Source organism: Schistocerca serialis, chromosome 12 (assembly GCF_023864345.2).
Source record: "Schistocerca serialis cubense isolate TAMUIC-IGC-003099 chromosome 12, iqSchSeri2.2, whole genome shotgun sequence".
Classification (NCBI taxonomy): domain Eukaryota; kingdom Metazoa; phylum Arthropoda; class Insecta; order Orthoptera; family Acrididae; genus Schistocerca; species Schistocerca serialis.
Genome location: NC_064649.1, coordinates 155,387,888 through 155,403,884, shown reverse-complemented (window position 1 = coordinate 155,403,884; position 15,997 = coordinate 155,387,888).

The window sequence follows — 15,997 nt, the reverse complement described above, 5'->3', positions numbered from 1 at the left end:
GCATGTTGTCCACGAGAGGAGGGTGGGATGGGAGGGCGAGCAGGAGAGGACAAGTTGTTCTTCTATTGGTATGTACTCAGGCTTTATAGTGTTTGAAAGAATGTTCTTTCAAGTTCATATTAGAGTGTATCATTTTATTTCCAAAGTGTAGTAAATCTTTGTTTTCTCAAAGCAGGGTGGTCGCACTACAAGGCTGCAATTTATATTTGCCCATCAAGTGGGCTTTTGGTGGAAATGACACACCACCAGCAGCATGTACTCCACGAGAGGGGGGTGGGCTGCCGGGGACGAGCAGGAGAGGACAAGTTGTTCTTCTATTGGTATGTACTCAGGATTTATAGTGTTTGAAAGAATGTTCTTTCAAGTTCTTATAAGAATATAGCATTTTATTTCCAAAGTGTAGTAAATGTTTGTTTTCTCACAGCAGGGTGATCGCACTACTAGGCTGCAATTTTTATTTGCCCATCAAGTGGGCTTTTGATGGAAATAACACACCACCAGCAGCATGTTGTCCACGAGAGGGGGGTGGGATCGGGGGGCGAGCAGGAGAGGACAAGTTGTTCTTCTATTGGTATGTACTCAGGATTTATAGTGTTTGAAAGAATGTTCTTGCAAGTTCATATAAGAATGTAGCATTTTATTTCCAAGGTGTAGTAAATCTTTGTTTTCTCACAGCAGGGTGATCGCACTACAAGGCTGCAATTTTTATTTGCCCATCATGTGGGCTTTTGGTGGAAATGACACACCACCAGCAGCGTGTTGTCCACGAGAGGGGGGTGGGATGGGGGGGCCAGCAGGAGAGGACAAGTTGTTCTTCTATTGGTATGTACTCAGGCTTTATATTGTTTGAAAGAATGTTCTTTCAAGTTCATATTAGAGTGTAGCATTTTATTTCCAAAGTGTAGTAAATCTTTGTTTTCTCACAGCAGGGTGATCGCACTACAAGGCTGCAATTTATATTTGCCCATCAAGTGGGCTTTTGGTGGAAATGACACACCACCAGCAGCATGTACTCCACGAGAGGGGGGTGGGATGCCGGGGACGAGCAGGAGAGGACAAGTTGTTCTTCTATTGGTATGTACTCAGACTTTATAGTGTTTGAAAGAATGTTCTTTCAAGTTCATATAAGAATGTAGCATTTTATTTCCAAAGTGTAGTAAATGTTTGTTTTCTCACAGCAGGGTGATCGCACTACAAGGCTGCAATTTTTATTTGCCCATCATGTGGGCTTTTGGTGGAAATGACACACCACCAGCAGCATGTTGTCCACGAGAGGGGGGTGGGATGGGGGGGCGAGCAGGAGAGGACAAGTTGTTCTTCTATTGGTATGTACTCAGGATTTATAGTGTTTGAAAGAATGTTCTTTCAAGTTCATATAAGAATGTAGCATTTTATTTCCAAAGTTTAGTAAATCTTTGTTTTCTCACAGCAGGGTGATCGCACTACAAGGCTGCAATTTTTATTTGCCCATCAAGTGGGCTTTTGGTGGAAATGACACACCACCAGCAGCATGTTGTCCATGAGAGGTAGGTGGGATGGGGGGCAAGCAGGAGAGGAGAAGTTGTTCTTCTATTGGTATGTACTCAGGCTTTACAGTGTTTGAAAGAATGTTCTTTCAAGTTCATATAAAAATGTAGCATTTTATTTCCAAAGTGTAGTAAATGTCTGTTTTCTCACACCAGGGTGATCGCACTACTAGGCTGCAATTTTTATTTGCCCATCAAGTGGGCTTTTGGTGGAAATGACACACCACCAGCAGCGTGTTGTCCACGAGAGGGGGGTGGGATGGGGGGGCGAGCAGGAGAGGACAAGTTGTTCTTCTATTGGTATGTACTCAGGATTTATATTGTTTGAAAGAATGTTCTGTCAAGTTCATATAAGAATGTAGCATTTTATTTCCAAAGTGTAGTAAATCTTTGTTTTCTCACAGCAGGGTGATCGCACTACAAGGCTGCAATTTTTATTTGCCAATCAAGTGGGCTTTTGGTGGAAATGACACACCACCAGCAGCATGTTGTCCATGAGAGGGGGGTGGGATGGGAGGGCGAGCAGGAGAGGACAAGTTGTTCTTCTATTGGTATGTACTCAGGCTTTATAGTGTTTGAAAGAATGTTCTTTCAAGTTCATATAAGAATGTAGCATTTTATTTCTAAATTGTAGTAAATCTTTGTTTTCTCACAGCAGGGTGATCGCACTACGAGGCTGCAATTTTTATTCGCCCATCAAGTGGGCTTTTGGTGGAAATGACACACCACCAGCAGCATGTTGTCCACGAGAGGGGGGTTGGATGGGGGGGTGAGCAGGAGTGGACAAGTTGTTCCTCTATTGGTATGTACTCAGGCTTTATAGTGTTTGAAAGAATGTTATTTCAAGTTCATATAAGAATGTAGCATTTTATTACCAAAGTGTAATAAATCTTTGTTTTCTCACAGCAGGGTGATCGCACTACAAGGCTGCACTTTTTATTTGCCCATCAAGTGGGCTTTTGGTGGAAATGACACACCACCAGCAGCATGTACTCCACGAGAGGGGGGTGGGATGCCGGGGACGAGCAGGAGAGGACAAGTTGTTCTTCTATTGGTATGTACTCAGGCTTTATAGTGTTTGAAAGAATGTTCTTTCAAGTTCATATAAGAATGTAGCATTTTATTTCCAAAGTGTAGTAAATCTTTGTGTTCTCACCGCAGGGTGATCGCACTACAAGGCTGCAATTTTTATATGCCCATCAAGTGGGCTTTTGGTGGAAATGACACACCACCAGCAGCGTGTTGTCCACGAGAGGGGGGTGGGATGGGGGTGCCAGCAGGAGAGGACAAGTTGTTCTTCTATTGGTATGTACTCAGGATTTATAGTGTTTGAAAGAATGTTCTTTCAAGTTCATATAAGAATGTAGCATTTTATTTCCAAAGTGTAGTAAATCTTTGTTTTCTCACAGCAGGGTGATCGCACTACAAGGCTGCAATTTTTATTTGCCAATCAAGTGGGCTTTTGGTGGAAATGACACACCACCAGCAGCATGTTGTCCACGAGAGGGGGGTGGGATGGGGGGGCCAGCAGGAGAGGACAAGTTGTTCTTCTATTGGTATGTGCTCAGGCTTTATAGTGTTTGAAAGAATGTTCTTTCAAGTTCATATTAGAGTGTAGCATTTTATTTCCAAAGTGTAGTAAATCTTTGTTTTCTCACAGCAGGGTGATCGCACTACAAGGCTGCAATTTATATTTGCCCATCAAGTGGGCTTTTGGTGGAAATGACACACCACCAGCAGCATGTACTCCACGAGAGGGGGGTGGGATGCCGGGGACGAGCAGGAGAGGACAAGTTGTTCTTCTATTGGTATGTACTCAGACTTTTTAGTGTTTGAAAGAATGTTCTTTCAAGTTCATATAAGAATGTAGCATTTTATTTCCAAAGTGTAGTAAATGTTTGTTTTCTCACAGCAGGGTGATTGCACTACAAGGCTGCAATTTTTATTTGCCCATCATGTGAGCGTTTGGTGGAAATGACACACCACCAGCAGCATGTTGTCCACGAGAGGGGGGTGGGATGGGGGGGCGAGCAGGAGAGGACAAGTTTTTCTTCTATTGGTATGTACTCAGGATTTATAGTGTTTGAAAGAATGTTCTTTCAAGTTCATATAAAAATGTAGCATTTTATTTCCAAAGTGTAGTAAATCTTTGTTTTCTCACAGCAGGGTGATTGCACTACATGGCTGCATTTTTTATTTGCCCATCAAGTGGGCTTTTGGTGGAAATGACACACCACCAGCAGCATGTACTCCACGAGAGGGGGGTGGGATGCCGGGGACGAGCAGGAGAGGACAAGTTGTTCTTCTATTGGTATGTACTCAGGCTTAATAGTGTTTGAAAGAATGTTCATTCAAGTTCATGTAAGAATGTAGCATTTTATTCCCAAAGTGTAGTAAATCTTTGTTTTCTCACAGCAGGGTGATCGCACTACAAGGCTGCAATTTTTATTTGCCCATCAAGTGGACTTTTGGTGGAAATGACACACCACAAACAGCATGTTGTCCACGAGAGGGGGGTGGGATGGGGGGGCCAGCAGGAGAGGGCAAGTTGTTCTTCTATTGGTATGTACTCAGGATTTATAGTGTTTGAAAGAATGTTCTTTCAAGTTTATATAAGAATGTAGCATTTTATTTCCATAGTGTAGTAAATCTTTGTTTTCTCACAGCAGGGTGATCACACTACAAGGCTGCAATATTTATTTGCCCATCAAGTGGGCTTTTGGTGGAAATGACACACCACCAGCAGCATGTTGTCCACGAGAGGGGGGTGGGATGGGGGGGCGAGCAGGAGAGGACAGAGTTGTTCTTCTATTGGTATGTACTCTGGCTTTATAGTGTTTGAAAGAATGTTCTTTCAAGTTCATATAAGAGTGTAGCATTTTATTTCCGAAGTGTAGTAAATCTTTGTTTTCTCACAGCAGGGTGATCGCACTACAAGGCTGCAATTTTTATTTGCCCATCAAGTGGGCTTTTGGTGGAAATGACACACCACAAACAGCATGTTGTCCACGAGAGGGCGGTGGGATGGGGGGCAGGCAGGAGAGGACAAGTTGTTCTTCTATTGGTATGTACTCAGGCTTTATAGTGTTTGAAAGAATGTTCTTTCAAGTTCATATAAGAATGTAGCATTTTATTTCCAAAGTGTAGTAAATTTTTGTTTTCTCACAGCAGGGTGATCGCACTACAAGGCTGCATTTTTATTTGCCCATCAAGTGGGCTTTTAGTGGAAATGACACACCACCAGCAGCATGTTGTCCACGAGAGGATGGGTGGGGGGGGGGGGGGGGGGGCGAGCGTAAGAGGACAAGTTGTTCTTGTATCGGTATGTACTCAGGCTTTATATTGTTTGAAAGAATGTTCGTTCAAGTTCATATAAGAATGTAGCATTATATTTCCAAACTGTAGTAAATTTTTGTTTTCTCACAGCAGGGTGATCGCACTACAAGGCTGCAATTTTTGTTTGCCAATCGAGTGGGCTTTTGGTGGAAATGACACACCACCAGCAGCATGTTGTCCATGAGAGGGGGGTGGGATGGGGTGGCGAGCAGGAGAGGACAAGTTGTTCTTCTATTGGTATGTACTCAGGCTTTATAGTGTTTGAAAGAATGTTCTTTCAAGTTCATATTAGAGTGTAGCATTTTATTTCCAAAGTGTAGTAAATCTTTGTTTTCTCACAGCAGGGTGATCGCACTACAAGGCTGCAATTTATATTTGCCCATCAAGTGGGCTTTTGGTGGAAATGACACACCACCAGCAGCATGTACTCCACGAGAGGGGGGTGGGATGCCGGGGACGAGCAGGAGAGGAGAAGTTGTTCTTCTATTGGTATGTACTCAGACTTTATAGTGTTTGAAAGAATGTTCTTTCAAGTTCATATAAGAATGTAGCATTTTATTTCCAAAGTGTAGTAAATGTTTGTTTTCTCACAGCAGGGTGATCGCACTACAAGGCTGCAATTTTTATTTGCCCATCATGTGGGCTTTTGGTGGAAATGACACACCACCAGCAGCATGTTGTCCACGAGAGGGGGGTGGATTGGGGAGGCGAGCAGGAGAGGACAAGTTGTTCTTCTATTGGTATGTACTCAGGATTTATAGTGTTTGAAAGAATGTTCTTTCAAGTTCATATAAGAATGTAGCATTTTATTTCCAAAGTGTAGTAAATCTTTGTTTTCTCACAGCAGGGTGATCGCACTACAAGGCTGCATTTTTTATTTGCCCATCAAGTGGGCTTTTGGTGGAAATGACACAACACCAGCAGCATGTTGTCCATGAGAGGCGGGTGAGATGGGGGGGCGAGCAGGAGAGGACAAGTTGTTCTTCTATTGGTATGTACTCAGGCTTTATAGTGTTTGAAAGAATGTTCTTTCAAGTTCATATAAGAATGTAGCATTTTATTTCCAAAGTGTAGTAAATGTTTGTTTTCTCACACCAGGGTGATCGCACTACTAGGCTGCAATTTTTATTTGCCCATCAAGTGGGCTTTTGATGGAAATAACACACCACCAGCAGCATGTTGTCCACGAGAGGTGTGGTGGGATTGGGGGGGCGAGCGGAAGAGGACAAGTTGTTCTTCTATTGGTATGTACTCAGGCTTTATAGTGTTTGAAAGAATGTTCTTTCAAGTCCATATAAGAATGTAGCATTTTATTTCTAAATTGTAGTAAATCTTTGTTTTCTCACAGCAGGGTGATCGCACTACAAGGCTGCAATTTTTATTTGCCCATCAAGTGGGCTTTTGGTGGAAATGACACACCACAAACAGCATGTTGTCCACGAGAGGGCGGTGGGATGGGGGGGCGAGCAGGAGAGGACAAGTTGTTCTTCTATTGGTATGTACTCAGGCTTTATAGTGTTTGAAAGAATGTTCTTTCAAGTTCATATAAGAATGTAGCATTTTATTTCCAAAGTGTAGTAAATTTTTGTTTTCTCACAGCAGGGTGATCGCACTACAAGGCTGCATTTTTATTTGCCCATCAAGTGGGCTTTTAGTGGAAATGACACACCACCAGCAGCATGTTGTCCACGAGAGGATGGTGTGGGGGGGGGGGGGGGGGGGGGCGAGCGTAAGAGGACAAGTTGTTCTTTTATTGGTATGTACTCAGGCTTTATATTGTTTGAAAGAATGTTCGTTCAAGTTCATATAAGAATGTAGCATTTTATTTCCAAAGTGTAGTAAATCTTTGTTTTCTCACAGCAGGGTGATCGCACTACAAGGCTGCAATTTTTATTTGCCAATCGAGTGGGCTTTTGGTGGAAATGACACACCACCAGCAGCATGTTGTCCACGAGAGGGGGGTGGGATTGGGTGGGCGAGCAGGAGAGGACAAGTTGTTCTTCTATTGGTATGTACTCAGGCTTTATAGTGTTTGAAAGAATGTTCTTTCAAGTTCATATTAGAGTGTAGCATTTTATTTCCAAAGTGTAGTAAATCTTTGTTTTCTCACAGCAGGGTGATCGCACTACAAGGCTGCAATTTATATTTGCCCATCAAGTGGGCTTTTGGTGGAAATGACACACCACCAGCAGCATGTACTCCACGAGAGGGGGGTGGGATGCCGGGGACGAGCAGGAGAGGACAAGTTGTTCTTCTATTGGTATGTACTCAGACTTTATAGTGTTTGAAAGAATGTTCTTTCAAGTTCATATAAGAATGTAGCATTTTTATTTCCAAAGTGTAGTAAATGTTTGTTTTCTCACAGCAGGGTGATCGCACTACAAGGCTGCAATTTTTATTTGCCCATCATTTGGGCTTTTGGTGGAAATGACACATCACCAGCAGCATGTTGTCCACGAGAGGGGGGTGGGATGGGGGGTCGAGCAGGAGAGGACAAGTTGTTCTTCTATTGGTATGTACTCAGGATTTATAGTGTTTGAAAGAATGTTCTTTCAAGTTCATATAAGAATGTAGCATTTTATTTCCAAAGTGTAGTAAATCTTTGTTTTCTCACAGCAGGGTGATCGCACTACAAGGCTGCAATTTTTATTTGCCCATCAAGTGGGCTTTTGTTGGAAATGACACAACACCAGCAGCATGTTGTCCATGAGAGGTGGGTGAGATGGGGGGGCGAGCAGGAGAGGACAAGTTGTTCTTCTATTGGTATGTACTCAGGCTTTAGAGTGTTTGAAAGAATGTTCTTTCAAGTTCATATAAGAATGTAGCATTTTATTTCCAAAGTGTAGTAAATGTTTGTTTTCTCACACTAGGGTGATCGCACTACTAGGCTGCAATTTTTATTTGCCCATCAAGTGGGCTTTTGATGGAAATAACACACCACCAGCAGCATGTTGTCCACGAGAGGGGTGGTGGGATTGGGGGGGCGAGCGGAAGAGGACAAGTTGTTCTTCTATTGGTATGTAGTCAGGCTTTATAGTGTTTGAAAGAATGTTCTTTCAAGTTCATATAAGAATGTAGCATTTTATTTCTAAATTGTAGTAAATCTTTGTTTTCTCACAGCAGGGTGATCGCACTACAAGGCTGCAATTTTTATTTGCCCATCAAGTGGGCTTTTGGTGGAAATGACACACCACCAACAGCATGTTGTCCACGAGAGGGGGGTTGATGGGGGGCCGAGCAGGAGAGGACAAGTTGTTGTTCTATTGGTATGTACTAAGGATTTATAGAGTTTGAAAGAATGTTCTTTCAAGTTCATATAAGAATGTGGCATTTTATTTCCAAAGTGTAGTAAATCTTTGTTTTCTCACAGCAGGGTGATCGCACTACAAGGCTGCATTTTTTATTTGCCCATCAAGTGGGCTTTTGGTGGAAATGACACACCACCAGCAGCATGTACTCCACGAGAGGGGGGTGGGATGCCGGGGACGAGCAGGACAGGACAAGTTGTTCTTCTATTGGTATGTACTCAGGCTTTATAGTGTTTGAAAGAATGTTCTTTCAAGTTCATATAAGAATGTAGCATTTTATTTCCAAAGTGTAGTAAATCTTTGTGTTCTCACAGCAGGGTGATCGCACTACAAGGCTGCAATTTTTATTTGCCCATCAAGTGGGCTTTTGGTGGAAATGACACACCACCACCAGCATGTTGTCCACGAAGTGGGGTGGGATGGGGGGGCGAGCAGGAGAGGACAAGTTGTTCTTCTATTGGTATGTACTCAGGATTAATAGTGTTTGAAAGAATGTTCTTTCAAGTTCATATAAGAATGTAGCATTTTATTTCCAAGGTGTAGTAAATCTTTGTTTTCTCACAGCAGGGTGATCGCACTACAAGGCTGCAATTTTTATTTGCCCATCAAGTGGGCTTTTGGTGGAAATGACACACCACCAGCAGCGTGTTGTCCACGAGAGGGGGGTGGGATGGGGGGGCCAGCAGGAGAGGACAAGTTGTTCTTCTATTGGTTTGTACTCAGGCTTTATAGTGTTTGAAAGAATGTTCTTTCAAGTTCATATAGGAATGTAGCATTTTATTTCCAAAGTGTAGTAAATCTTTGTTTTCTCACAGCAGGGTGATCGCACTACAAGGCTGCAATTTTTATTTGCCCATCAAGTGGGCTTTTGGTGGAAATGACACACCACCAACAGCATGTTGTCCACGAGAGGGGGGTTGGATGGGGGGCCGAGCAGGAGAGGACAAGTTGTTCTTCTATTGGTATGTACTAAGGATTTATAGTGTTTGAAAGAATGCTCTTTCAAGTTCATATAAGAATGTAGCATTTTATTTCCAAAGTGTAGTAAATCTTTGTTTTCTCACAGCAGGGTGATCGCACTACAAGGCTGCAATTTTTATTTGCCCATCAAGTGGGCTTTTGGTGGAAATGACACACCACCAGCAGCATGTTGTCCACGAGAGGGGGGTTGGATGGGGGGGCGAGCAGGAGAGGACAAGTTGTTCTTCTATTGGTATGTACTCAGGCTTTATAGTGTTTGAAAGAATGTTATTTCAAGTTCATATAAGAATGTAGCATTTTATTTCCAAAGTGTAGTAAATCTTTGTTTTCTCACAGCAGGGTGATCGCACTACAAGGCTGCATTTTTTATTTGCCCATCAAGTGGGCTTTTGGTGGAAATGACACACCACCAGCAGCATGTACTCCACGAGAGGGGGGTGGGATGCCGGGGACGAGCAGGAGAGGACAAGTTGTTCTTCTATTGGTATGTACTCAGGCTTTATAGTGTTTGAAAGAATGTTCGTTCAAGTTCATGTAAAAATGTAGCATTTTATTTCCAAAGTGTAGTAAATGTTTGTTTTCTCACAGCAGGGTGATCGCACAACAAGGCTGCATTTTTTATTTGCCCATCAAGTGGGCTTTTGGTGGAAATGACACACCACCAGCAGCATGTACTCCACGAGAGGGGAGTGGGATGCCGGCGACGAGCAGGAGAGGACAAGTTGTTCTTCTATTGGTATGTACTCAGGCTTTATAGTGTTTGAAAGAATGTTATTTCAAGTTCATATAGGAATGTAGCATTTTATTTCCAAAGTGTAGTAAATCTTTGTTTTCTCACAGCAGGGTGATCGCACTACAAGGCTGCAATTTTTATTTGCCCATCAAGTGGGCTTTTGGTGGAAATGACACACCACCAACAGCATGTTGTCCACGAGAGGGGGGTTGGATGGGAGGCCGAGCAGGCGAGGACAAGTTGTTCTTCTATTGGTATGTACTAAGGATTTATAGTGTTTGAAAGAATGTTCTTTCAAGTTCATATAAGAATGTAGCATTTTATTTCCAAAGTGTAGTAAATCTTTGTTTTCTCACAGCAGGGTGATCGCACTACAAGGCTGCAATTTTTATTTGCCCATCAAGTGGGCTTTTGGTGGAAATGACACACCACCAGCAGCATGTTGTCCACGAGAGGGGGGTTGGATGGGGGGGCGAGCAGGAGAGGACAAGTTGTTCTTCTATTGGTATGTACTCAGGCTTTATAGTGTTTGAAAGAATGTTATTTCAAGTTCATAAGAGAATGTAGCATTTTATTTCCAAAGTGTAGTAAATGTTTGTTTTCTCACAGCAGGGTGATCGCACTACAAGGCTGCATTTTTTATTTGCCCATCAAGTGGGCTTTTGGTGGAAATGACACACCACCAGCAGCATGTACTCCACGAGAGGGGGGTGGGATGCCGGGGACGAGCAGGAGAGGACAAGATGTTCTTCTATTGGTATGTACTCAGGCTTTATACTGTTTGAAAGAATGTTCGTTCAAGTTCATGTAAGAATGTAGCATTTTATTTCCAAAGTGTAGTAAATCTTTGTTTTCTCACAGCAAGGTGATCGCACTACAAGGCTGCATTTTTTATTTGCCCATCAAGTGGGCTTTTGGTGGAAATGACACACCACCAGCAGCATGTACTCCACGAGAGGGGGGTGGGATGCCGGGGACGAGCAGGAGAGGACAAGTTGTTCTTCTATTGGTATATACTCAGGATTTATAGTGTTTGAAAGAATGTTCTTTCAAGTTCATATTAGAATGTAGCATTTTATTTCCAAAGTGTAGTAAATCTTTGTTTTCTCACAGCAAGGTGATTGCACTACAAGGCTGCAATTTTTATTTGCCCATCAGGTGGGCTTTTGGTGGAAATGACACACCACCAGCAGCATGTTGTCCACGAGAGGGGGGTTGGATGGGGGGCCGAGCAGGAGAGGACAAGTAGTTGTTCTATTGGTATGTACTAAGGATTTATAGTGTTTGAAAGAATGTTCTTTCAAGTTCATATAAGAATGTGGCATTTTATTTCCAAAGTGTAGTAAATCTTTGTTTCCTCACACCAGGGTGATCGCACTACAAGGCTGCAATTTTTATTTGCCCATCAAGTGGGCTTTTGGTGGAAATGACACACAACCAGCAGCATGTTGTCCACGAGAGGATGGTGTGGGGGGGGGGGGGGGGGGGGGGGGGGGGGGAGCGTAAGAGGACAAGTTGTTCTTCTATTGGTATGTACTCAGGCTTTATATTGTTTGAAAGAATGTTCGTTCGAGTTCATATAAGAATGTAGCATTTTATTTCCAAAGTGTAGTAAATCTTTGTTTTCTCACAGCAGGGTGATCGCACTACAAGGCTGCAATTTTTATTTTCCCATCAAGTGGGCTTTTGGTGGAAATGACACACCACCAGCAGCGTGTTGTCCACGAGAGGGGGGTGGGATGGGGGGGCCAGCAGGAGAGGACAAGTTGTTCTTCTATTGGTATGTACTCAGGATTTATAGTGTTTGAAAGAATGTTCTTTCAAGTTCATATAAGAATGTAGCATTTTATTTCCAAAGTGTAGTAAATCTTTGTTTTCTCACAGCAGGGTGATCGCACTACAAGGCTGCAATTTTTATTTGCCAATCAAGTGGGCTTTTGGTGGAAATGACACACCACCAGCAGCATGTTGTCCACGAGAGGGGGGTGGGATGGGAGGGCGAGCAGGAGAGGACAAGTTGTTCTTCTATTGGTATGTACTCAGGCTTTATAGTGTTTGAAAGAATGTTCTTTCAAGTTCATATTAGAGTGTAGCATTTTATTTCCTAAGTGTAGTAAATCTTTGTTTTCTCACAGCAGGGTGATCGCACTACAAGGCTGAAATTTATATTTGCCCATCAAGTGGGCCTTTGGTGGAAATGACACACCACCAGCAGCATGTTGTCCACGAGAGGGGTGGTGGGATTGGGGGGGCGAGCGGAAGAGGACAAGTTGTTCTTCTATTGGTATGTACTCAGGCTTTATAGTGTTTGAAAGAATGTTCTTTCAAGTTCATATAAGAATGTAGCATTTTATTTCTAAATTGTAGTAAATCTTTGTTTTCTCACAGCAGGGTGATCGCACTACAAGGCTGCAATTTTTATTCGCCCATCAAGTGGTCTTTTGGTGGAAATGACACACCACCAGCAGCATGTTGTCCACGAGAGGGGGGTTGGATGGGGGGGCGAGCAGGAGAGGACAAGTTGTTCCTCTATTGGTATGTACTCAGGCTTTATAGTGTTTGAAAGAATGTTATTTCAAGTTCATATAAGAATGTAGCATTTTATTTCCAAAGTGTAGTAAATCTTTGTTTTCTCACAGCAGGGTGATCGCACTATAAGGCTGCATTTTTTATTTGCCCATCAAGTGGGCTTTTGGTGGAAATGACACACCACCAGCAGCATGTACTCCACGAGAGGGGGGTGGGATGCCGGGGACGATCAGAAGAGGACAAGTTGTTCTTCTATTGGTTTGTACTCAGGCTTTATAGTGTTTGAAAGAATGTTCTTTCAAGTTCATATAGGAATGTAGCATTTTATTTCCAAAGTGTAGTAAATCTTTGTTTTCTCACAGCAGGGTGATCGCACTACAAGGCTGCAATTTTTATTTGCCCATCAAGTGGGCTTTTGGTGGAAATGACACACCACCAACAGCATGTTGTCCACGAGAGGGGGGTTGGATGGGGGGCCGAGCAGGAGAGGACAAGTTGTTCTTCTATTGGTATGTACTAAGGATTTATAGTGTTTGAAAGAATGTTCTTTCAAGTTCATATAAGAATGTAGCATTTTATTTCCAAAGTGTAGTAAATCTTTGTTTTCTCACAGCAGGGTGATCGCACTACAAGGCTGCAATTTTTATTTGCCCATCAAGTGGGCTTTTGGTGGAAATGACACACCACCAGCAGCATGTTGTCCACGAGAGGGGGGTTGGATGGGGGGGCGAGCAGGAGAGGACAAGTTGTTCTTCTATTGGTATGTACTCAGGCTTTATAGTGTTTGAAAGAATGTTATTTCAAGTTCATATAAGAATGTAGCATTTTATTTCCAAAGTGTAGTAAATCTTTGTTTTCTCACAGCAGGGTGATCGCACTACAAGGCTGCATTTTTTATTTGCCCATCAAGTGGGCTTTTGGTGGAAATGACACACCACCAGCAGCATGTACTCCACGAGAGGGGGGTGGGATGCCGGGGACGAGCAGGAGAGGACAAGTTGTTCTTCTATTGGTATGTACTCAGGCTTTATAGTGTTTGAAAGAATGTTCGTTCAAGTTCATGTAAAAATGTAGCATTTTATTTCCAAAGTGTAGTAAATGTTTGTTTTCTCACAGCAGGGTGATCGCACTACAAGGCTGCATTTTTTATTTGCCCATCAAGTGGGCTTTTGGTGGAAATGACACACCACCAGCAGCATGTACTCCACGAGAGGGGAGTGGGATGCCGGCGACGAGCAGGAGAGGACAAGTTGTTCTTCTATTGGTATGTACTCAGGCTTTATAGTGTTTGAAAGAATGTTATTTCAATTTCATATAGGAATGTAGCATTTTATTTCCAAAGTGTTGTAAATCTTTGTTTTCTCACAGCAGGGTGATCGCACTACAAGGCTGCAATTTTTATTTGCCCATCAAGTGGGCTTTTAGTGGAAATGACACACCACCAACAGCATGTTGTCCACGAGAGGGGGGTTGGATGGGAGGCCGAGCAGGAGAGGACAAGTTGTTCTTCTATTGGTATGTACTAAGGATTTATAGTGTTTGAAAGAATGTTCTTTCAAGTTCATATAAGAATGTAGCATTTTATTTCCAAAGTGTAGTAAATCTTTGTTTTCTCACAGCAGGGTGATCGCACTACAAGGCTGCAATTTTTATTTGCCCATCAAGTGGGCTTTTGGTGGAAATGACACACCACCAGCAGCATGTTGTCCACGAGAGGGGGGTTGGATGGGGGGGCGAGCAGGAGAGGACAAGTTGTTTTCTATTGGTATGTACTCAGGTTTTATAGTGTTTGAAAGAATGTTATTTCAAGTTCATATAAGAATGTAGCATTTTATTTCCAAAGTGTAGTAAATGTTTGTTTTCTCACAGCAGGGTGATCGCACTACAAGGCTGCATTTTTTATTTGCCCATCAAGTGGGCTTTTGGTGGAACTGACACACCACCAGCAGCATGTACTCCACGAGAGGGGGGTGGGATGCCGGGGACGAGCAGGAGAGAACAAGTTGTTCTTCTATTGGTATGTACTCAGGCTTTGTAGTGTTTGAAAGAATGTTCGTTCAAGTTCATGTAAGAATGTAGCATTTTATTTCCAAAGTGTAGTAAATCTTTGTTTTCTCACAGCAGGGTGATCGCACTACAAGGCTGCAATTTTTATTTGCCCATCAAGTGGGCTTTTGGTGGAAATGACACACCACCAGCAGCATGTTGTCCACGAGAGGGGGGTGGGATGGGGGAGCGAGCAGGAGAGGACAAGTTGTTCTTCTATTGGTATATACTCAGGATTTATAGTGTTTGAAAGAATGTTCTTTCAAGTTCATATTAGAATGTAGCATTTTATTTCCAAAGTGTAGTAAATCTTTGTTTTCTCACAGCAAGGTGATTGCACTACAAGGCTGCAATTTTTATTTGCCCATCAGGTGGGCTTTTGGTGGAAATGACACACCACCAGCAGCATGTTGTCCACGAGAGGGGGTGGGATGGGGGGGCGAGCTGGAGAGGACAAGTTGTTCTTCTATTGGCATGTTCTCAGGCTTTATTGTGTTTGAAAGAATGTTCTTTCAAGTTCATGTAAGAATGTAGCATTTTATTTCCAAAGTGTAGTAAATCTTTGTTTTCTCACAGCAGGGTGATCGCACTACAAGGCTGCAATTTTTATTTGCCCATCAAGTGGGCTTTTGGTGGAAATGACACACCACCAGCAGCATGTTGTCCACGAGAGGGGGGTGGGATGGGGGGGCGAGCAGGAGAGCACAAGTTGTTCTTCTATTGGTATGTACTCAGGCTTTATAGTGTTTGAAAGAATGTTCGTTCAAGTTCATATAAGTATGTAGCATTTTATTTCCAAAGTGTAGTAAATCTTTGTTTTCTCACAGCAGGGTGATCGCACTACAAGGCTGCAATTTTTATTTGCCTATCAAGTGGGCTTTTGGTGGAAATGGCACACCACCACCAGCATGTTGTCCACGAGAGGGTGGTGGGATGGGGGGGCGAGCAGGAGTGGACAAGTTGTTCTTCTATTGGTATGTACTCAGGATTTATAGTGTTTGAAAGAATGTTCTTTCAAGTCCATATTAGAATGTAGCATTTTATTTCCAAAGTGAAGTAAATCTTTGTTTTCTCACAGCACGGTGATAGCACTACAAGGCTGCAATTTTTATTGGCCCATCAAGTGGGCTTCTGGTGGAAATGACACACCACCAGCAGCACGTTGTCCACGAGACTGGGGTGGGATGGGGGGGCGAGCAGGAGAGGACAAGTTGTTCTTCTATTGGATTGTACTCAGGATTTATAGTGTTTGAAAGAATGTTATTTCAAGTTCATATAAGAATGTAGCATTTTATTTCCAAAGTGTAGTAAATCTTTGTTTTCTCACAGCAGTGTGATCGTACTACAAGGCTGCAGTTTTTATTTGCCCATCAAGTGGGCTTTTGGTGGAAATAACACACCACCAGCAGCATGTTGTCCACGAGAGGGGGGTGGGATTGGGGGGCGAACAGGAGAGGACAAGTTGTTCTTCTATTGGTATGTACTCAGGCTTTATAGTGTTTGAAAGAATGTTCATTCAAGTTCATATAAGAATGTAG